Source organism: Hemiscyllium ocellatum, chromosome 7 (assembly GCF_020745735.1).
Source record: "Hemiscyllium ocellatum isolate sHemOce1 chromosome 7, sHemOce1.pat.X.cur, whole genome shotgun sequence".
NCBI classification, from domain to species: domain Eukaryota; kingdom Metazoa; phylum Chordata; class Chondrichthyes; order Orectolobiformes; family Hemiscylliidae; genus Hemiscyllium; species Hemiscyllium ocellatum.
In genome coordinates, this window is record NC_083407.1 from 91,412,224 (window position 1) to 91,434,455 (window position 22,232).

The 22,232-nt window shown below is 41.7% G+C and overlaps 1 protein-coding gene across 1 annotated transcript in view; it reads left to right on the forward strand.

The window, feature by feature from the left end:
- The first annotated feature begins 19,536 nt into the window (after positions 1-19,536).
- The window catches only part of LOC132817645 (collagen alpha-3(VI) chain-like), a 159,424-nt gene continuing 156,728 nt past the window's right edge, over positions 19,537-22,232 (forward strand). The window contains exon 1 of the mRNA XM_060828145.1: positions 19,537-19,934. The gene's annotated coding sequence lies outside the window, so the exon portion shown is untranslated. The remainder of the gene's footprint in view (positions 19,935-22,232) is intronic.

Genomic DNA, 22,232 nt, shown 5'->3' on the forward strand with positions numbered 1-22,232 from the left:
ATGGGAGAATTGACTCAATGTGGAGCAAAGGGTTAATGAAAACTTTACTTCAAGAATAGCTACTGAGCATTGAATGGGTAATGTGCCAAAGAGGCAATGTCAAAGTGACGACAATCACAGAGAACTCGAATCTCTGACTGTGTGGTTCCAGAAGATATCCTCACTTTGACTGAGGAAGTTCTGAGGAAGGGTCACCGGAGCCAAAACGTTAACTCTGATTTCTCTCCACATATGCTGCCAGACCTACTGAGCTTTTCCAGCAATTTCTGTTCTTGTGTCTCACTTTGACTGAGGTAGGCTCGAGTGGGCAAGGACTTCTATGATAACTCACCAAAATAATCTCTCCAGATGACAGAGAGTCCCAGAGTAGCTGAACAAGGGCAAAGCTCATGGAGGGTGCATAAAATGAAAGCATGTCATGTCAGCAACAGGGGAACTGCACGGAATTGGCAGCAATCATAATTTTACAAGTTACCCAAGCCACGGCCTCTTTCATCCTGTGAAGGATGGTGGGGAGGAAGACCAACCCATACATCATAAAGTCATGGTTAGAGTCACAGCGCTCCCATTTCCTTACAGAAGTCCATATTCAGAAAATATTGACAACTACCTTTAAAGGCAAACTCAAGCAATGACTCCTTTCACTTTCCAGATTCATAAACAAGAGGAGCAGGGACATTGCCATCAGTGGGTACCATACACACATCAAATTGAACAAGAGCTGCAGTCACAGTTCTGCCTGACAGCTTTAAATGTCTGATACAGTTCACCCTGCAACTTTCATCCATCCAACTATAAAACCCAGGAAGAACTAACTTCACATTCAAAGGCCTCCACAATAATCCAGTGCCCAGCAAGGTTGCATACTCACCCTCTACTATATTCCTGAGAAATTCATGACTGTCTGGCCAAATTCTGCCCCAACTCCATTTACAAGTTTGCTGACAAAATTTTAAAAAGACATGAGGGGCAGATATTTTATACAGAGGGTGGTTTACGTGTGGAATGAACTTCCAGAGAAAATGTTGGCTGCAAGCACAGTTACAACTTTTAAAAGACACTTAGATAAGTCAATGAATAGCAAATGTTTGGAGGGATGTAGACCAGGATCAGGCGGTTGGGACTAGTTCATTATGGGATTATGTTCAGCATGGACTGAAGGGTCTGTTTCTGTGCTGTATGACTCTATAACTCTTTGAGGATTCCAAAGAGCTGACAATGTTCATTACACTAATGACTTGATTTTTAAAATTATTATTATTATTTTAAAATTGCCTGCCTTTAGCATCAGGTCTGCTCCTGAGATTGCCTAGTGGACAATGTCCAACAAATAGAAGGCATAGAACCTACCATATGGCCATCCATGATTCCACTGTATGACAGCAGTAAGGAGAATCTTGACAAACTTCCAGGATGCAAGCTTGACACTTAATGACAAGCATGAATTCTCAAAACCAATGTTTACATTTTTGTCATATATTGTTCAGATACTGAATCACAAATGACAGAAGCAATCTGGAGCCTTCCACCACCCAGCAATATTACAGCACTCCAACAGCTCATGGGAATAGTAAGCCAGATGGAGAACTTCTAAAACCATTTAACCAGAGTGAATGAACTCTCAGGCAATGTTTGCGACAAGGGAAGGCATGATAACTGTCTTGACATTGTCATCAATCATATGACTGATTTGTCCCAGATCCTTGTACATTACAAGCCTGACTTTCTAACCATAAAAACACCAAATGCATTATCCTCAGATATGGAAGCAGTCGTATCATAGAATAATACAATTCCTACATTGTGGAAAGAGGCCATTTGGCCCATTAAGTCCTCACCGACACTCCAAAGAGTATCGTACTCAGACCCATTCTCTTAACCTATTACTTTACATTTCCCCTGACTTGTGTACCTAATTGACACATCCCTGATCACTATGAGCAAGTTAGCATGGCCAATTTGCCTAACCTGCACATCTTTGGACATTGGGAGGAAATTCACACAGGGACGGGGCAAATGTGCAAACTCCACACAGACAGTCACCTGAGGCTGGAATCAAATTTGGGTCCCTGGCACTGTGAGGCAGCAGTGCTAACCACTGAACCACCATGCTGCCCATAACTTCCCTTTCGGTTTTATCCACTAGTTATCCACAATGGCAGACATTGTCATGCTGACCTCAAGACCTTAATTCCTCAAAGGTGGGTTCAATAATCTGCTTTTCTATAAATTGGGCTGTTTGGGGATAAGTGGGAAAAAAGGGTGACAACACTTTCACCATCTGGCTAAAGCAGGCTGGAACTGATTGTTTCCAACTGGGTAATAGCTGACTGATCAGTAGTGAGGATAAACTGCTTCCAATTGGGAAGTATCATAAATACCCAAGAACTGGAATCAACTATTTCTTACTGGTGTCTCATACCGTTGGTGACTCCTTTAACCATTTTAGTTCTGCTGCTGCATTGTTTTCTGTGCCACCATGTAAGATTAGGAAACATTATGGAGCCATAGTCCACAGAGTGCCATCGTTATCTCTCTTTATTAATGAGAAACAATTGGTTATGTATATATTGAGGACAATCATCCACAAGCTTGGAGTAGGGTGAGGAAGCGAACCTCTCGAACCCATGCTGTTGGCTTATTAGGCACCATACTCTGACCACCTCACCAACTGAGCTAACTGAGGCGGCAATCTTGGAAATAAGATTTCTTTAAAAATAGAAGACAAAAGGATGCTAGAACTCCTTGTTGTGTTTACTACACACAATGAGCTGCCATGTATTATTACAGTAACTCTGACTGCAGTCCTAGACGATTGCTGTTTGTCCACTCCAGTGAGGAAGAGACATCTGGAAATTTTGTATTCGCAGTTCACGATTTTCCATCTGTTAAACTGAGTGATTGAAAATTTATGGGCAGCATGTGTGTTGCTTCAAAATATCTGTTCCCAGAAAATTCATTTTGATGAGCTGCAGGCATGATCAAGTGTATGCTAAATTGTGCTGCATTTAAAATGACTCTGTAGCCTTTCAGATTAATTTGTTCTTAAGTGTATCGATTCAATGATAAATAAACACCTCACAGTCTGACAACTACACAGCTTGCAGTAACCTTGATATCTGTAAGCATTCTTCATAAATCAAGCAGTAACTTAGAGGGATGACAATGTTGCGTCATGCTGGAAACTATTTGAATTTTCTAGTCTGTACAGCTCTTCTTAAATGTCAGTATGTGAGGAGAGACTCAAGTAGCCTGGACTGGTCTCCTGAGAGCAGAGATGTTTGTGATGAGGTAGAGTAGCCCTGTTCAAAATCGGGAGGTGTTTTGATACAGTAAGGATAAACTGTTGCCACTGGAGGAATACTTGGTGGGCAGCACGGTGGCACAGTGGTTAGCACTGCTGCCTCACAGGGGCAGAGACCCGGGTTCAATTCCCACCTCAGACGACTGACTGTGTGGAGTTTGCACGTTCTCCCCGTGTCTGCGTGGGTTTACTCCGGGTGCTCCGGTTTCCTCCCACAGTCCAAAGATGTGCGGGTCAGGTGAATTGGCCATGCTGGATTGCCTGTCGTGTTAGGCACGGGTAAATGTAGGGGTATGGGTGGGTTGCGCTTCGGCAGGTCGGTGTGGACTTGTTGGGCCGAAGGGCCTGTTTCCACACTCTAAGTAATCTAATCTAACTTGGAGCACAGATTTAAGAGACAAGGAGAAGAAATTTATTTATGCAGCAAGTTATGACTGAAATATGTTACTTGAAGGGTTGGTTGAAGCAGATTAAAAAGTGACTTTCAAAAGGGAATTGGATGGATACTGAGAAAAAAAGTAAGTTCTACAAGTCCATGGGGAATGAAAGACAGCAAAGCAAATAAATCGAATACCGATTTCAGAACCAACAAAGGAAGATTGAGCTAAACAGCCTCCTGTGGCACGTTAGAATTCTATGAATCCTTCAAAATTGATATCCTGTATGCTGACCAGGAATGGGAGGCATTGGCTAAAAAGTGAGGAGGTGGGGGCCTATTCAGGTTTAATAGACCATTTTCAAGGAGACAGGTGATGCACATCAACACAGTAGAAATCATGGACTCAGGCACTAAGCAGATATCATGATGCAACACACCAGTTGGAACCTGACAGATTCCTAGCCCACAGATTAGGTCCCATTGATGAGGGACAGTGAGGCTAAAGTCACCTGGAGTAACTTTGTAAAGCCGGTGGAAGCAGACATGCTCATTGCAGTTATTTTCTCTTTAACCTGTTCAGAGCTATCATTACATACCACTGGAGTAGGCAGGGCTTGAACCTGGGCTCCCTAGCTGAAGTAGGGACACTACATTGCACCCTCAGTAATTCTTCCTCCTCTTTGTATACTCTGAAAACCAAGGGCAAAATTGCAACTGTTCTGCACTTATGCAGTGGACAAGGAAGACAGGAGGTTGGGAAGTTGAATGTTTGTTGAGCACATTTTGCAGTGACTCTACTGTGGAATTAGTGCCTGCTTCCAGCTTTCCAAACCAATTGTATGGTTGCTGTGCAGAACGTCAAGCCACACGTGCCTGTTCAACCCTCACTATTTGAAGGGAGCACAACTGGGTAAGGAACGGATCCAGTCTACAACTGTCAGATCAGGGAAAGCGACTGACCAGAATCATGCAGTCGAAGAGACTTTACGGTACAGCAGGAGGTCACTCAACACATTAAATTCAATATGATTTTCTGGAGAGCAACATCCTTTTTCCACTCTATTTCCAAAGACCTCTAAATGCATTTTCCTGAAGTGTTCATCCAATTTCCACTTGAAGTCATTATCTTTTCCCAATTCCACTGTTTTTGTATGAACTGAGCTCTGGGTCATTAGCACTCACTGCAAAAACAAAACCTCCTGCTGCATCTCATGCTCAAAACATTAAACATCTGTTATCTAGACCTGTAATTACATACTGGGAACAGATTTCCTCTGTTAACCTTAGCTAAACCTGACATAATTTGCACACCTATCAAAGTATCCCTCAACCTCTCCTTTGTATCTGAGTAGAGCAACTCTCACCTCTGCTATTTAGTCTTGGAACAAAAATCCGTCATCCCTGGACCCCTTCTGGTAAATATCCACTGCAACCTCTGAAGGAGCCTCACATCCTCCTTAAAATTGTGCTGACAAGAAGTCGGAGCAATCCTCGAAGCTGTGGCCGAACAATTAACTTTATGAAGTCTTAACTTATCTTTTCTACTTTGTTTTGCTATTGGGTTTTGCTATTGGGTCTCTCAGAATGTTATTATAAGATCAGATCACACAAAAGATGAACTTAAAGGTCTCTGATGCACAGCAATCTTTAGAAGTATGCTCTTAAGTCTATGTTGCCTCTCCTTACGTCTTCTGTCAAACTGCATCACCGCACACACACACACCTCTCTGTATTAAAAGTAATCTACCCATTCTGCTGGTTTACCGATATACTGTTGTTGTTAATCAGTATGATCCCATCCCTCCAAGTTTGGTATCATCTGCAAATATTGCAAGTTTACTACATATTGCAATATTCCATATTACTTATATATAACAAAAACCACACTGGGATTTAGAACTGTCAAGCATCCTGCAAACTGAAGAACAACAATTTACTTGCTATCTTCTATCCTCAAACCATTTAGTTTGTCCAAACTGACACTAATATCCTCTAATTTGGACTTGAATTTGTTAACCACCATTTTATGTGGTGTATTGTTAGGTGCTTACTTTAAACGTACTTCCTTGCTATTCGTATAGATAACATTCATTGCATTCCTTTTGCCAGTGTTGTGTGTTACTGTGCCAAAATAAATCAATTAACCAAGCATGACCTTTATTACAAATCTCTTCTGGTTCTCCTTAAATACCACAAACCTCTCTGAGCGCCTATTCATTTGTACCTGATTTTAGTTTCTAAAAATTACCTAGCCTTGATGCTAAACTGACCACTTCTATTTATTAGAAATACCCTCATACCCTTCACCTTAGAAAGTTGTTGTAAGCTTTCTGCTATCTCCATCCAAAAGTCTTGGCACCCCCCTGGAATTTAAGCCACTTGGCCTAGGTGGCTTATCCCACTTTAAGCATAGCAAGCATTTCCCTGTATATCCTGCCTATCATCATTATTATTCCTACTCATTCCCTTGACCATCTCTGTTTCAACTGATACTTTGTCAGCATTCTCTTTATCGGTTAGCACTGAGTGTGTTCGACTTGTCCAGCATCTCTCAGGATAGAATAGGGTTCAAGTCTCACCTACTCCAGAGTTGTGTCACAACATCTGTGAACAGGACATGCCTGGACTGGAGTGGACAAGATCAGAAGTCACATGACACCAGGTTATAGTCCAATAGGTTAAATTGAGATCACAAGCTTTTGGAGCCCTGCTCATTTGTCAGGTGTAGTGGAGAAAAGCACACAGGCACCTAACTTATAGGCAGGGAGATCAAAAGATTGTACAAATGGTGTGAATGGGATGTTGACAGGTTGAATAGGAGGTTTCTGCAGGTGATCAAAAGTGTCAGATGGTGTGAGTAAAGTATCAATAACTGAATAGCAAATGAAGTGATGATCTATAATCTGATTAGTTGAGGCTGAGAGATAACTAGAAAAAATCAAAAATAAGGTGGTGCTGGAGACAAACCAAATGGCTGGAATAACATGATAGGTATAAGAGTCGCATTCCAACGTTCTAACTGAGTAACAAGTCCAAAACTGTACAAACTAATTAAGGTTGAAAGATCATAATGATTTATCAGGGTGATGGTGTCAAAACAAGACAGTAAGAAAGATTTTACAGACACAGAACAGTGTGGCATGGTCACATGTAGCACAACATGAACCCAAGATCATGTTTGAGGCCGTCTTCATGGGTACAGAACTTGGTTTTGCCTCGGCAATTCTGTGTTACTGTGCATCTCGAAGGCCACCTTGGAGGACCCTTATCCGAAGATCAGAGGTTGAATGTCCTTGACCGCTGAAGTGTTCCCCGACTGGGAGGGATTGTTGCTGCCTGGCGATTGTTGTGTGGTGTCTATTCATCCTTTGCCGTAGCATCTGCATGGTCTTGCTGATATACCATGCCTCCGGGCATCCTTCCCTGCAACGTATGAGGTACACAAAATAGGCCAAGTCACATGAGAATCTGCTGTGTACATGGTGAGTGGTGTTCCCTTGTGTGATGGTAGTGTCTATGTCGATGATCTAGTATATTTTGCAGAGGTTGCTGTGACAGGGTTGTGTGGTGTTGTGGTCGCTGTTGTCCTGAAGGATGAGTAGTTTGCAAAAGATGTCTGTTTGAGGTCAAGTGAGTGTTTGAAGGGAAGAAGTGGAGGTGTAGGGATGATTCACCATCATCAATGGCATGTTGATATTTGCAGTGAACACGATAAAGTTTCTCCGCTCCAAGGAAGTACTGGAAAATGAAGAGTACTCTATTGAGTTCTGTGTCTGTCTTCTGAGGAGGTCATTGCAGTTTTTTACTGTGGCATGCCTGAATTGACATTTGATGAGTTAAGCATCATAAGCTGTGCTCATGAGGGTCTTCTAGTTCTGTAGGTGTCCATTGCATTCCTCCTCATCTGAGCAGATCCTGCATATGTGCAGGGCTTGGCCACAGGGGATGGACTCTTTAACATGTTTAGGATGGAAGCTAGAGAAGTGCAGCACCATGAGATTATCCATGGGCTTGCTACAAAGTGAGGTACTGAGGTGTCCATCCTTGATGGAGGTGAGTGTGTCCAAGAATAAAACTAAAGAATATTCCATGGTAACTGATGGTGGGGTGAAACTTATTGATATTGTTGTGTGTTCATCCACTTCATCCTTGACCCACAATACCTTCACCTTTGACAACAAACTCTTCATTCAGACACATGGAACAGCCATGGAGACTAAGTGTGCTTCTCTTCATTCTATCAGACAAAGAAACAGCGCTTCAATAACATCTCTGAACTCAATAGTAAGCAAATACCTTGAATAGAAACCACCTTATATCTAATTTCCCGTTTCCTATTTGCACTAGAAGGGTCATGATTGGGTTTCTTTTAGTGTCTGCTGCCGTTCTATCCTCACACTTCCTTTTTGACAGTTTTATTTATTTCTTCTTCAGTTCCCCACTTGATTTATTGTATTTTGCTGGAACTTACTTCACATCCGTCATATGTTCTCTTTTTGTTTCATCAGGCTCTCCTTCTCCCTTGTGATCAAAACAGATGGCTTTGATTTCCCTCTCCTTTATTCTGATTCCAATGTACCCAGTCTGCACCTCAAACATCTCCTCCTTTAAGGTCACACTGGTTCACGAGTTGAAGGTTTTCTTATCAATACAGTATTTAGCTCTACTTGATTCTGGCTCGAACCCCTCTCGTATCATTGAAATTCGTGCTCTTCCAATTTAGAAGTTCTACTTTAATTTGTTTGTTTGGGTGTTGCTGTTTTCCATTTCAAATGTAAGTTAATTGATAAATGATCACTGTTACCCACTGGCCCTAGTTCTAGACCCAGCATTGCCTACTTCCTAGGTGGACTGAAAATATAGAGATCAAAGATGTCCTCTTAAATACATTTAAAAATATTGTCTCTTTCTCTTCCCTTCTCTTTACTCTAATGTAATCCCAATTGATTCTTGGATAATTAAATTGCCTCCAACTACACGCCACTTTGTTCTTACACATCTGTGATTCTTGCAAATTTCATGCTCTCTATCTTACTGTCTCTATCTCACCTGTTAGAGGCCTACAAAATACCCTGAGTTAATTGGTCATGCTTTTCTTGTTTCTCGGCTCAAATAAAATGTTTTTTATCCTTGTCTCCTGAAAAATATTCAAAGTTTCGACATGAGAGTCTTCCCTAATCAGACCTACCACCCCAACATCCATTTAATTTTTCCTTATTTTTTTCCTGATCATTTTGTTTCCTTGAACGCTCACTACATAATGAGGTCATTCTGGATCACAGTGGTGTCGAGCAGCTCCAACACGCTGTAGCAGCAGCACATCAATCATTATGTCATTATAATCATAATCACTCAAACCAAGCTCTTCTGGACAGATCATGTTCAGATGTCGGACACCAGACTTGCAAAGCAACTATTCCACTCCAAATTCAGTTGGAACAGGAGATTTCCAGGAGGACATTTAGGGATGAGAAAGTAAAACATCACCACATGGATATCCCTGGCTTGTGACCAACAAAAATAGAGAAGGCTTCACAATACCCAAAAGTAAATTTGAAGCAGTGGGGGATTGCACCAATCTCATATCAAGCAACATATCTACTCAACCCTTTAAGCACCACCTACCTCACAAGCAACTGCAGCATTGACAGATCCAAACTGGACTTTTCAGCCATCTCAGACCAATTTGCATTACAGGGTTTAGATTTAACTCCTCCAAGGTGCTGTCACCTCCTGCAGTCTCCAATGCTGACTATCAGTTGAGTGCACATACTGCGGATGCCTGCACCCCTTCTGATGGTCACCTATCTAACAACCTGAATTCTCTCTGCCTGAGAGGGAATTGATGGGAACTGATAGTCCAGTGATTCCAGCTACCCTTCAAACTCAGAGATTCAGAGACCAAACTGAAGCAACTGGAAACCCTTTAGATGTGAACATCCTAGTCAAGTGAAATTCCATATGGTGCTGGAATTGCAAGCAACAGGTATCTCTGATTCAGCAAAATTTCTATTCACTCTGTCAGAATGAGGTTTACACTTTCTTCAGCTATCAATTTGAATGAATGCCTCTAGATCTGCTGTGTGCTCATACATTTTATTATTAATCCATTTACTGTTATGTTTAGCCTTCTATAGAGGATGATGATTTTCGATTTTTATTGCCTTGTTTCTTGACCCTCACACTCACTTTGCTCTGCTGTTAGCTCCCAGGGCTTTTCCAGTTTTACGTTCCACTGAATTCTCACCTACTGCTGTCCTTTGGCTTCCCTCATTTTTTTTTCTCTTTTGCTGGTTTATTCTCACAGCTCTCTGATCTGTCTGACTCCCACAGGCCCATTTTTTTCTCTCTGAGTCCTGCTGATACAGTGCAGCTGTAGCTGTGGGTCTCTGGCACTGTTTTCCATCAGGTCTACATCCTCTGATGGTTGTACATCCAGCCATAATTTCACTGAACTTGGAGCAATTTGAGCGAACTTTTGCAATCTGAAAGAGGAAGCATTCTACTCCAAAACATTAACATTCTTGTGACTAAATATTACTATCGGTATAAAGGGATTAAATCATTTTAGAGTTCATCTTCTGAATGATCTGTTAATGATTTAATCATGACTTTGTCATCATCACAATTTTTTTGGATCTGATGGGAATTTCTGAGGGTGAATTTTCTTGATTTTTGAAGGTAGATCTTTGCTGGGAGTTCCCAAAATGGTAGCCACAATCAAATGCATTTGAATCTCAAACGTACGGTGAAAAATCCATAAAACTATCTAACAGAAATATTTTAAAAATAGCCAGTCACAATTGCTACATTGAAGCAATCTGCCACTGCTTACATCCAAAACCGTAACATCAAAATAGGACAAGAACTCCATTGCCTGTCCCTGTTAGGTTGACTGTAGCTTTAAATTTATACATGACTCTTTTGAAAGCTGCATTCCAAAAGATTGGATTGCTTATTTTGTGAAAATACCTTCCCCTTATATCTTTTTCTTATAATAAAGTCCTATAACCAAATCCCCAAATTAATATTGTTTCCTCACCAGAAGTGGATTTCTAGCACTCCAATTGCTTGCACAGAAAGGATAAATGAAACTCCGTGATATCTCATAGGTCAACTCTCTCACCTCCAATTTCCTTCGATCCATTCATTCAATCTCTTTTGCCTCATGTTTCACTGTTTTATAGATGTCAATTAAATGTACTCCCCCCAGTTTTTTTCTCTTCTCATCCTCCTTCAATTGAGTTCCGAGTTTATTGTAACTTCTCTTTCCCTCTTTGACCTGCCCAATCCAATACCCTACATTTCTCAGGATTAAAACATATCTACCACTTTCTCATTCATCTGATGTCTGCCTGCAGTTTGCAGTTTTATTGGTTTTTAGCAGCCTCATATGCGGTTTTCCTAACCATGCCTCCTACATTTTAAGTCTAAATTATTGGATTTGTGTGAGGTTATCCATTTTGGAAGGAGGAATGGAGATGCAGAGTATTTTTAAATGATGAGAGATTGCAAAATGTTGCTGTTCGTAAAATACCTTGGTTTCCTCATTTTTAATTTCATAAAAAGATGACCATTTACTTCACTTCGATCTAAAGACTGCAAACCTTTCACAGGAGTAATGTGTATCATTTATAAAATCATGGAAGGTACAGCGCAAAGGGTCATTCACCAGCATACCTGCGCTTTCTCTTTCTCAAAGGTAGCCAATTCATCCCGTATTGCTGTTGTTTCCCCAAACCCATGCAATTTATTGCCTTCAAGTATTTATCTAATTCTTTTTCATGATTCATATTGAAGCTGCTTCCATTAACCTTCAGGAAAGCATTCACAATCATAACAACTTGTTACATAAAACATGTCCTCTTTTTTAGCCAATTGACTTCAAGTTATGTCCTCTGTTTACTGATCTCTGTCTCACTAGAAGGAATTTATCCATGTATACATTATTAAAATCATGATTTTGAATCCCTCCCAATCAAATCTCTGATCTGCCTAATGATGTCAGCCTGTAGTTTACAGCTTTGTCACTCATTGCTCGCCACAGAGGCAGTTTTCCAATCATCTGCAAATTTCATAATCATGTTTGCTATATTTTAAGCCTCAAATATTGGATTAGTTTGAAGTTATCCACTTTGATAAGAGGAATGGGGGTACAGAGTATTTCTTTAAATGATGAGAGATTGAAATATTTTGCTGTTCTAAGACACCTTAGTTTCCTTGTTCATGTCAATGAAAACTAGTATTTAGGTGCAACAAGCAATCGAAAGATAAATAGTACGTTAGCCATTATTGCAGGATCATTTAAGTAAAGAGCAAAGACCTCTTGCCTCTATTGTATAGAACACTGATGGGACAGTACATGGAATATTGCATGTAATTCTGATTCTCTTGCTCAAGGATGGATATACTGAGAAAATGCAACAGAGGTTCACCATACTGAATGGTGGGATTAACTATTGGGGAAATTGGAACTGCATTTTCTGCATTTAGAAGAATGAGAGAAGGTGTCTTAAAAACCTAGAAAATTCTTAAAGCGATTGACAGAGTAAATGCAGAAAGGAAGTTTCCCCTGGCAGTTGAGTCAAAACCAGGACACAAATTCTCAGAACAATTGGCAAGCCATTTATGACTGAGACGAAAGGAAACTTCTTCACTCAGAAGAGATGAATCTTTGAATTTGTTCCCCAAAATACTGTGGAAGACCAGACATAAGTAAATTCAAGGCTGGGATTTATAGGTCTCTAGGTATTAATAATGGCAAGGACTGTGAAACTCCTCTGAAAAGAACCTAATCGACCCATCAATCATAAATTTGCATTTCCTGTCACTGTGTCAATTTTGAAATAGACTTTACAGAGTGTCTTAAAGGAGGAGAGAGTGATAACAAAGCTCACAGATTTAGAGAGGGAGTTCTGATGTTTAGAGGACTGAGGCATAGTGACCAATAGTGGGGAGAAGCCAATTTGGTTAGTGCAGAAAACCAAAATTGGAGAAGCACAAAGAACATAAAGGCGGTAGAGTCAAATGGTCAAAGTTGACCCCTTGCATGACCCTTCTGCATTTTCTTTTCCTATACATTCTGAAAGGTGTTGTTAATATTGTAATACAGTGCAATTCACCTTTTCTAGTGCTCAGTAACAATTTGTTCAGTTGTGGCAGTGTCAAGTCTCACATATTGTGAAGATTTGTAAGTGGATTATATCCAAGAACATTGAAATTTCTCAAAAATAAAATTACCCATCAGGAACGCATTTGGTTAGTGCACTGAAACATCAGATACTTTACACTATAAAACCATACTGTCTGCAAATATTTGTGTGCTGTGTGGTTGGTCCAAATGATAGAGTTAAAGATTTTCCTATATTGAAACAAAAACTGCAGTGAAATATGTACATTATGGAATTTGAATTGGAATGAGCTACAGATTGGCAACCCATGTACACGTATATATATATATATATATATATATATATATATGTGTCTATGTGTCAAACTCTACAAGGCACACCATGTTTGTTGGATCCTGCAAATGAAACTATGAAACTTTCCTCCAGATACTGCAGGACATTAGATTTGAAGTATTCCTAATTCACTTATACATTCTGGAAAAAGAAGCACTGGTGTAATTTACATTAGGAAACAAAAGCACTATGATTTATTGCACTTCCAACTTGGCATCTACAGCACTCAAATTTTAGACAAAAGTGACCAGTTACTTCACTTTGATCTAAAGACTACTAACCATTCATGAGCGCTCACAAACTGTAGTGTGTATCATTGATAGAATCATAGAAGATTCAGTGCAAAGGACTATTCACCCAACATATAGAGTCATAGAGTCATAGAGATGTACAGCATGGAAACAGACCCTTCGGTCCAACCCGTCCATGTCGGCCAAATATCCCACCCCAATCTAGTCCCACCTGCCAGCACCCGGCTCATATCCCTCCAAATCGTTCCTATTCATACACCCACCCAGATGACTTCTAAATATTGCAATTGTACCAGCCTCCACCACACCCTCTGGCAGCCCATTCCATACACGCACCACCCTCTGCGTGAAAAAAGTTACCCCTTAGGTCTCTTTTCCCCTCTCATCCTAAACCTATGCCCTCTAGTTCTGGACTCCCTCACCCCAGGGAAAAGACCTTGTCTACCCTATCCATACCCCTCATGGTTTTATAAACAAATATGAGATCACCCCTCAGCCTCCAATGCTCCAGGGAAAACAGCCCTAGCCTATTCAACCTCTCTCTATAGCTCAAATCCTCCAATCCTGGCAACAACCTTGTAAATCCTTTCAGAACGCTTTTAAGTTTCACAACATCCTTCTGATAGGAACAAGGCCAGATTTGCATGCAATATTCCAACAGTGGCCTATCTAATGTTGTACAACCACAACATGACCTCCCAACTCCTGTTCTCAATACTCTGACCAATAAAGGAAAGCATACTAAACGCCTTCTTCACTATCCTATCTATCTGCGACTCCACTTTCAAGGAACTATGAACCTGCACTCCAAAGTCTCTTTATTCAGCAATACTCCCTTGGACCTGACCATTAAGTGTATAAGTCCTGCTAAGATTGGCTTTCCAAAAATGCACTGTTTAATTGAAGACTAACATCCTTATTTTTAATCGTTATACCTTTCCGTGACTCTTGCACTAGCATACCTAAATCTCTCTGCATCTCAAATTTTCGTAGTCTATCATCATTTAAGTAATACTCAACTTTCTCATTCTTCCTGCCAAAGTGAACAATTTCACATTATTATCCAACTGCCAAATTTTTAGCTGTTTACTCAACATATCAATATCCATCAGTAGCCTCATTATATCTTCTTCACAACACATTTGCCCACCTATCATGGTGTCATCTATGAATTTTGCTACTATGTATTTGCTCCCCTCATCTAAAGCATTGATGTAAATTGTAAAGAATTGAGGCCCAAGGACAGACCACTGTGGAACTCTGCTTGTCACATTCTTCCAATCAAAGACTTATTAATATATACTGTCTGATTTCTGCTCGGCAGCCAATCTTGTATCCATGCTAATACATTACTTCCTTTACCAGAATTTTTATTTTCTGCATTATTCTTTGGTGTGGCACTTTATCAAATACCTTCTTGAAATCCAGTCTGTCAGAACTTTTACTTAATCAAGCAAATTTTGGAAAACAAACACAATGCATCTACTACCCAATTGGTACCTCATTTAAGACTCTAAGTCTATCAGGCTTGGAGACCTGTTGGCCCACAGTTTGCCTGGTGCCATTAATTTCAGAGTTCTAATTTCACAACATTTCTCCCTCTCTTCCACCTTCTGATTTACTTCTATTACTGGAATGTTTTATATATCCATAATCTCTTTATTATCTACTATTAACCCAGTCTTTTACAATATATAATTTCAGTTACATCACACTGTGAATTTTTGCTATAAATTCTGTGGCTTACAATCTGTTGAAGGAGCAGTGCTCCGAAAGCTCGTGCTTTCAAATAAATCTGTTGGACGATAATCTGGTGTTGTGTGATTTTTGTTTTTACTGATTATTGTTGATTATGACATCTTTTTTCTTCCATACACTCTCCTTATCTTGTGGATATTGTGAAGCCTGCAAACCACTAATATTAGTGACTTATCTTATTATTCTTCATCTCCAACAAAGCCAATTCTACATCAGAATCTCCAGAACCAAGGTTATCTCTAGCTATTTCATAAATGTTGTCCTTGATTTAACATTATCACTGCTCCTCTTTCACCTTTATCTCACTTCCTATTCATCTTATATGTCATACACCTCTCAATATTCAGTACCCAATCCTTTTCATCCTGCATCTACAACTCCATAATGGCTATTCAATCATACTTATTTACTTCAGTATGCACTGTTGAATTATCCACTTTGCTGTGAATGCTACATACATTCAGGGGCATAGCTTTTTAGCTTTTATTTTTGCTTCATTCATGAGAAGTGCATATCATTGGCTATCTTGTTTACCCCTAGTTGCCTTGAGAAGGTGGTGGTAAGCTGCCTTCGTGAACTGCAGCAGTACATTTACTGTAGGTACATCCATAATGCCCTTAGAGGGGGAATTCCAGGGTTTTGACCCAACAACAGGGAAGGAAGGGCGATATAGTCAGGATAGTGAGTGGCTTGGTGGGAAAGTTGCAGGTGGTGGTGCTCTCATGTATCTACTGCCCATGTTCTTCTAAATGGTGGTGGTCATTGGTTTGGAAAGTGCTGTCTAAGGAGCCTTGGTGATTGCCTGCAGCGCATCTTGTAGACAGTAAAGGGTGCTGCTATTGAGTCTTGGTGGTGGAGGGTCTGATTCTTTATGTCTGTGGTGGCAATTAAATTGGCTGTTTTGACTTCAATTATATCAAGCTTCGTGAGTGTTGTTGTTTATTACTAATGTTATTGTTATTTTTATCTTTGTAACATGTCGTAATAGTGCAATCCTCGGTTTTTGTTCTTTCTGCCTCTCTCTGCCATTCTCTGATCTTCATTTTCTTTATTACTCTTTTTCTGACTTCCCTTATCTCTATTCATTGACATACCACATCATTCCATATTAGATCTCTTGTTCTCACTGTTTAGTTTAAAACCCTTTCTACTTCCTTAGTTATGTGGTTGATAAGAAGACTGACCCTAGTAAGGTTCTGGTATGGGCTGTCCCAACAATACAGCTCACATTTTCCTCAGTAGTGGTGAACTATATTGTTGGGATGGCTCATGAGCTAGAACACACCTCTCCCCTCTCTGTCTTTGATCCACGTCTTTATTTCTGTAATATCGCTGTTCCTTCCCTGTTGTTGGGTCAAAATCCTGGAATTCCCTCCCTAAGGCTATTATGGATGTACCTACAGTAAATGTACTGCTGGAGTTCAAGAAGGCAGCTCACCATCGCCTTCTCAAAGGGCAATGAGGGATAAACAAGATACCAATGATACCCACATCTCATGAATGAAGCAAAAATAAAAGCTAAAAGGCTATGTCCCTGAATGCACGTAGCATTCACAGCAAAGTGGATAATTTTGCTAATTTGTACGTGGCTTGGATGATAATTCAGAGACTGCAATCTTTGAAGTTCTGCTTTTTAATTTAGTGTCTATGCTTTCCATACAGAATCCCTTTCCTAATTCCACCTAGATTAGTGGTAGCTACATGGATCATGACCACTAGTTCCTCCCCTTTCCACAATTAGTTCCTTTCCAGAGATTAAAACTGTGGCACTTTTCATCAGGAAGGCCTGAAATGTGGATTCTCCTACTCGTTGGATGCTACCTGACCTGCTGTGCTTTTCCAGCAGCACACTTTTCATCCCTGGAAAGCATAGACACTAAAATAAAAGGCAGACCTTTGAAGATTGCAATCTCTGGATTCTCCTGCTCCTTAGATACTGCCTGACTGCTGTGCTTTTCCAGCACCACATCTTTTGACTTTGATCGCCAGTATCTTCAGTTGTTGTTTTCCCCGAGTTCCTTTCCATCCCTGAACCATAGCATCAGGCAATCAACATCATGGCACTTTGCTGCAGAGAACAATGTCAATTCACCTCACTATGTTACCCACTACTACTACAACTGCTACCACTTTCTTTTTTGCTTCCCTCACTTGAATGGCTTTCTGTACCACAGATCAGTTCCTGGTCAGTTTGTTCATTCACCCGTCAGTTTGTTCATTCACCCGTCAGCCCCCGTTCTCTCCCAAACAGATTCAGACAACCTCCAAACTATTGGACAATTGCAGAGGGTGACAAAATTGCTGTCCTGTGCTCTTGGTCCTCTTACCTGCCTTACTCACAATCACATCTCCTGTACTGAGCATCTGTCCAAATCAAAGTAGCTAATCCTAAGTAGTGTGACTACCTCCTGGCACTAAGAATCAAGGTCATTTCCCCCCTCCCTGATGCATTGCCTCCAGCTCACAACCTCTGAAGCTGCCTGAGTATACTGCAGTTGTATTTGCCTCACATCACATTGGTGGTGCAGCCTTGACATATCATCTGTCCTACCATCCCTAATGATTTCTAATTAATTAATTACATTCCCTTATTTGTACTGCTTGTAATGTATTTTATTATTACCATCAATTTGTGTACCACATTAGAATTTAGAAAAAATACTGAACCACTTTTTTGAGGCTCAGCAAACAGCTCACTCCTTTCTCTGTTGTACAGTTGCAATCACTTCCAAAGAAGATTTCCTTCAATTTTACTTTACTTTCTCTATGTGTTTGACTGTAAATATTCTAATTCAAAATTCTCAGTTGAAAATCTGTGCGGATCCTCACTGGGGAATGCTGCTGTTCACACCCCTGGAGAGCGTGCCCCATTAAATAAGATTATAGAATCATAGAATGGCAAAAGCACAGAGGAAGGCCACTCTGCCTTCTGTAACCATGCTGGCCCCCTGCACGCATGACTCAGCCAGTTCCACTTGCTTGCCTTTCTCCATGACCCTGCAAACATTTTTTTCTCTCCCTCATGATGGTTATTTCATTCAATTCTAAAAACTTCAAATAAATGTGCGGCATGGTGGCTCAGTGGTTATCACTACTGCCTCACAGCACCAGGGACCTGGGTTTGATTCCAGCCTTGGGTGACTGTCTGTGGAGTTTCTCCTCGTGTCTGCATGGCTTCTTCCAGGTACCCCCACAGTTCAAAGATATGCCAGTTAGGTGGACTGTTCATGGTAAATGTAAGGATAGGGTAGGGGGCTGGCCTGAGTGGGATGCTGTTTTTAGTAGTAGAATTGCCAACTTTAAGGGCATTTAAATGGTCATTGGATAAACATATGGATGAAAATAGAATATTGTAGGATAGATAGGCTTCAGATTGGTTTCACAGGTCAACGTAACATTGAGGGCCAAAGGACCTGTACTGCGCTGTAGTATTCTATGAGGGTCAGTGTGAACTTGATGGGTTGAATGGCTCACTTCCACACTGTAGGGGTTTCATGAATCTGTCTCTATCACACTCTGTGACAGTACGTTTACACCAATAAAAATCTCTAGCCAGTTTGAAACAGTAAATATCCAGTGACCCCCATCCCCTTCAGCATTGAACATAAAATCTGCGCATTGTTTTCTGCTTTTCAATCCTAATTCACTAAAGTATTTCTTTGTATTAAAATGCACCCACGTCAGCCTGTCCTATCTGTTTGTTTAATTTTCTATGGGATATGGTGTAACTGACCTGACTAGCATTCAGTGCGCATCCCTAGCTGCCTTTGTGGCTTGCTGAGATTTCAGAGAATGGTTAAGAGCAAGCACATTGTTTTGGGTCTGGAGTCACATACAGGCCAGACCAGATGAGGGCTGCAGATTGTATCCTATACCCTAAATGGTGTTAGTGAATGCACTAATATTTTATAACAGTGGTAGCTGTCCATTGCTGATAGTAGATTTCAATTTGTTAACCGAGTCGAAATTCCAACAGTTGCAATGGTGGAATTTGAAGCCAGATTCCCAAACGCTTTAGGGTCTAGATTAGAGCGGTGCTGGAAAAGCACAGTAGGTCAGGCAGCATCCGAGGAGCAGGAACACCCCGGCAAAAGAAATAAAAACTCTCCCCTCAACGCTGGGCCGATTTCACATCAGTGGGGCTTCAACTTTCCGTAGAAATTCGCTCTTTACCAAGCTCCTGAGCACAGGCATACCTGGCCTGCAGGTTTTATTGCGCTGCCTCGCTTAGAAACACATTCTCAAAAAAAAATCTTTGCAAATCTGCACAGATTTAGCCAATTGAAGAGTGGGCGTCTCCAATGGAGCGAACTTTTCCAGCTCATTTTGCTCAGAAGAGTCTAAAGTCGCCGGCGAGCGAGGGACGCTGAGGTTTTCGGAGTCAGGGGAGAGGAAGCAAAGGAGGTTTGGAGAAGCGCCCAGTGAGCTCAGCAGGTTGACATTTTCAGGCTCTTCCCGGGTCTGCTTTTAATTTATAAATCTGGTGGAGTCGCGGGCGTGTCTCTTCGGAGCTGGAAGGGGGTGACCAGTTCTGATCGGTGTGAGTCCTCCATCGAGTCAGCTCCCAGCCTGGGCTCACTCTGCAGGTACTGCCACAGCTTCCCATTGCAGCAGCACCCCCACCAACCCCCCCCTGCCCCCGGCCACAGTCCCGCTACCTCCCACTGTGGGGCAAGTCAGCGGCGGGCACCGACAACTCTCCCCAGCCCTGGCCCTGGAATGACCAGAGAGTGAAAACTGAGACAATACCTCGGACTCTCCCGCCAGGCAACTGAGGGGTAAGTCACCGAGAGCTGGAGTTTTTTTTTCTCTTTTTTTTCTCTCTCTGTCTGAAACTTGAAAGTAAGTGTGCGTTTTAGCAATCTGTCAGTGAGCAGGGTATCAGCCAGGAATGACAAGGCAGTCTGTTTCAGTGGGACTTGGCAAAACTATAGCTGTGGAGGGGAGATCTTACATCCCAGTTCCTTGCCGAGTGATAGTGTTTTTGAGGGGAATTTCCCTCCGAATTGGGGGCTACCCGTGATTTAGGAGTTGAGGGGGACTGAGATTACTGCAAAGGGGCGTGTGGGGGGCTGGGGAGAGTGATACCCAACCTCGCTGTATTTATCTAGCGCCGGGTTAGAGTGTACATGCTGCTGCTGAATGGGGTTCCCGAGTGTGACGGCTCGGTGTGGAAAGGGAACAAAGCGGGCAATCTAACGGGGGCCTTTTAGTTATCTCAGACAGACTTTGGGCTTGGGGGGGGAGGGGTTGAAGGGGACAGAAAAGGAAGGGAATAATAATTTAAAAAGCGGTTTCGGGTTAGAGTTTTTGACAAAGGCGCTGAGAGAGAGAGAGACCAGGCTGAGAAAGAGAACAAATTCAACAGCAACATCTGGGCGGGGATAGAGAGAGCTGGTCAGGAAAGGAAGGTGCTGGTGTGTGTGAGAGAGAAAAAAGAGAGTGCGGCGATGATGATCGCTATGACAGTAAGAAGTTGAGAGACGTGGGGAATTAGAGGGGAGTGCTTGTGGGCAGTATCGAGTTTGGACGTGAAAATGACAGGCATCCTGCAGAGACCCAGGCACAGCAGCCTCGGGACAAAGCGAACCGCTCCAGGCCAGTGCAGTTCATGTCCTCTGTCTTTTGCTGTTGGTGGGCGAAATAAACCAGTTGCCTCCGTTGTAGCTACAAATTCCGCTCTTCAGGTGTAAACTACCAGGTTGCCCATACGGGATTTGATCTTTCATTCAAAGAACGGCTTGTCGGATCTCTGCTGGATCTAACGAGTTAAAAATCACACAACACCAGGTTATAGTCCAACAGGTTTAATTGGAAGCACACTAGCTTTCGAAGCGTAACCTGGTGTTGTGTGATTTTTAACTGTGTACACCCCAGTCCAACACTGGCATCTCCAAATCAGGATCTAACCACAACGCTTTGTAAGAAACGCGATCGCCTTTTCGCACTCAACATGACAGTATCAGGCCGATTTATTTAAAAAGGGACTGCTCCACAGTCTCCTCTTCGCCGTGAATTCCGGCAGCACACCCTGCGGGTGGAGGGCACTCACACTGCCAGCTTTAGATCTCCAGAAACTTGGAAAACTCTGTCCAAGAATAGAGACGTTATCAGCACAAGGGTTAGTGCCGTCAGTGATATAGTCCCAACCTTTTCATTCATTCTTACTGAGATCCAACCTCAAACTGAGCGCAGTCTGAGCATTAAGGCAACACAATGGCCATGAATGGAAGCATGACTCCCTATTCATTTAGGAGGTGCTCGACTTGCAATAGAATTGGCGAGAGAGAGAGATACCGGTACGGTCAGATGTTTAAATTAGGAATCACACCAAACCAAGTCATAGTCCAACTGCACTAGCCTTCACAGCGCTGCTCCTTCATTAGGCCACTCATGGGGCAGGATCATAAGACACAGAATTTATAGCAAAAGATCACAGTGTCGTGGAATTATTGAACAAACTAGATTGCAGGTTTGGGTTCATTAATATGCAAATCTCAGAACTTCTTTCAAGTCACTTTCTGGAGATAACTTAAAGGTTTTATTTTTTTTAAAAAGGGTGACATCACAGCTCAGACTTCATCGGCAGTCTTATGACAGACACAACTTTTCACCTGGAAATTTGAAAACCTGACTGTCTTCAGCAAAAAGTAATGTTTTAGCTGAATTGTCAGTCCACTTTGTTCAAAACGTGCACCGAACTGTTAGCCCCCAGGATCGTAGAAATGCCGTTTGTCTTCTGTTTGGGTGAGGAATCGGGCGGAAGGACCGAGATCCCAGTTTGGAGACAGCAGGAGGGCTCAGAGTTAGGCTATGCCCTGAGATTTTAGGAAATACTAGGAAAGTAACAAGGTCTGTTTTTTTTTAAAAAGAAGATGGCTTCTCTTCCAACCTTTGGAAGAGAGTAGCAACACCGTTTTAAAAAAAAACTCTTTCAAAGAGTAGGACATTATAAGCACAGGGTTAGCGTAGTGATACAACCCCACCTGCAATTTCGGATAGTGTTATAAAATAGTGTGATGCTAGGATGGAGGTGGGAGTGTGTGCTGTGAGGGACTGGTCCCTTACTGTCACTG